Here is a 2,479-nt window from a genome sequence, read left to right as displayed (position 1 = left end):
ATAAATAAGCTGAATAATGGTTACTTGAACTTAAGCCCTGTAATGCAACCGTTAATGAATTAAGAGTCCAAGGAAGTAAAGGTCAGAGACCCTGTAGCAGAGCCTCTTAACTTTTTTCCTCTTCACTCTTTTTGCCCAAAACATTTTTTGTGACACCAGATATATAGGTATACAAAATAGGTAAATAAACTGAGGCAGGTGAGCACAGGAGCTAGTTTAGCCTGGAACCCTATTTGGTTTGGTTATATACACCCTCCCTCTTGTGATGATGCACTCAGCAGCCTAGTTTCTTCAACTACATAGGTGTACACACATACCCTCTCCAAAAGATGTACCTAAGCAACTTCAGAACTTTCTCAAGCCCTGACCTGCACCAGGCTACACATTCTCCCATCCCTCACTAATGATGTTTCCCCATCCCTAGAAACAACTAAATTCAGACAGTTCCTACTCAAGTATATTCCCAATGTATCTGGATATGAAGAATAAAAGGGCCAATCCAGTATGAACTTGTTTTAGGTATACACACAGTAAGACAAAACTAGGTCCTCTACTAACCTTTTATAGTTGATCCTCTATTTACCATCTTATGGCTATGCATAGTTGTGCTTACATATGATTAAAATAAGGTGCATTGTGAAAACGGATGGGTGCAATAGGAAAAATGAATAAGACCTAATCTACCAGTCAAAATAGAACATCACTCAAACTACACCCCTTAATAACCAACCCTTCCTTCCTTTAGACCCCACAAAAGGAAACCCCACAAAAATAACCTGGGCCCTTGAGTACTCTCATGGGTGGGTGTGGCATACTGTCAAACTTGACTGTGTGTTCCTCTGTAATTTGTACTATTGCTTTGCTCCAAATAAAATTTTTCTACTTTTTTTTGCAAATCTGTGTGAGCCCTTATTTCCAATTCTTCAGGTCAAGAACATGAAGACACTTGACCCAGACCCTGACCACCTGGGATACTGTTTCTGGGGGACATGAGTAAATGTCTACTCACGCCAGATAGGGAACCAACCAAAGACCAAAGTAAGGATACTGCCAAAGTCTAACTTCGTGAACCAATGAGTTTTATTGGTGTTACTTACAGGAGTGTGGGTGAGGATTCACAGGAGCAAAAATGAATGAAAGAAAACTGCATCACCAAATCCCATCCCAGCACAGATGATAGTTCACAAAAGCTAGAAACCTGGAGCTCACTGCACAGTTTATAGGCACCTCAAGAGGTTGGAGGGTGTCTCTTGCAGGCAGTTCAGATAGCCCAGCCTCTACCAGGTAGCTTGACTTAGCTGAGAGTGTTTCTCAGACATTCTTACTGCTGATTTATGCTTGGAGAGGGGACCTAGTGAATCTTGTAGGTTTCTGAGACTTCCTAACCCTACTGAGTTATTTACTTCCTGAGTTTCAAGGAGCTCCCCTGAAGGATGGGACATTTCACCTACTTTTAGAAGATCTTGTGTGGTAATGAGCTTCCCTCCAAGATGGAAGATTTTCTCTCAGAGGAAATGGCTACACAACACTATAGGTGACAAAATAAAACATTTACTGATAATAAATCATAAAAGAAGTTCATCTTAAAAGCAATTCTTTAATGTAGAATGTGGTGGTACATGCCTGTAATCCCAGGATAAGGGAGGTGGAGGCAGGCAGGAGGGTCAAAAAGTCAAGGTCATCCTTGGACTACATGGCAAGTTCAAGACCATTCTGGACTACTTGAGATGCTATCTCAAAAAAACAAAACAAACCAAACCAAAAACCAATTCTTTGTTATACATATAATTTAATCATTCATTAAAGACAAAAGCAAATGTACATACTAATGAGGTAGATGTAATAGCCTATTTTCACATAAAGAATTAAGTCTTTGGTGAATACTTGATACTGCAAAACATGGACCATTGTCAAAATTTTTCATAGTTGATCAGTATTTTGACTTTATAATCAGGCTGAGAATGATATTTCAAATAAATACATAGCACTAAGTGGCAGAAGTATGCCAGCTCCAAACCTGTTAGAAATTCTGTGCTAATCACAAGCCAAAATTTGCTAAATGATATTGTATGAAACTGAAGTCATCAACTCAAACAGCAATTTTTAAAATCATTCTAACACCATAGTTGATCAGTATTTTGACTTTATAATCAGGCTGAGAATGATATTTCAAATAAATACATAGCACTAAGTGGCAGAAGTATGCCAGCTCCAAACCTGTTAGAAATTCTGTGCTAATCACAAGCCAAAATTTGCTAAATGATATTGTATGAAACTGAAGTCATCAACTCCAACAGCAATTTTTAACATCATTCTAAGACAATATAATACAAAGATGTACTAATTTGATACTTATGTACTGAAGAATGAAAATATTAAAAGCCTTTGTTTTCCATAATCAAACTATCATGCAGAAAACTTTTATGCATGGTTAAAATACTGCAATTCATAGGACACAGTCATCTCAAATCTGAATCTG

Source organism: Nannospalax galili, unplaced genomic scaffold, assembly GCF_000622305.1.
Source record: "Nannospalax galili isolate Female #2095 unplaced genomic scaffold, S.galili_v1.0 scaffold59, whole genome shotgun sequence".
Classification (NCBI taxonomy): Eukaryota; Metazoa; Chordata; class Mammalia; order Rodentia; family Spalacidae; genus Nannospalax; species Nannospalax galili.
Note: the sequence above shows the minus strand (reverse complement) of the source record.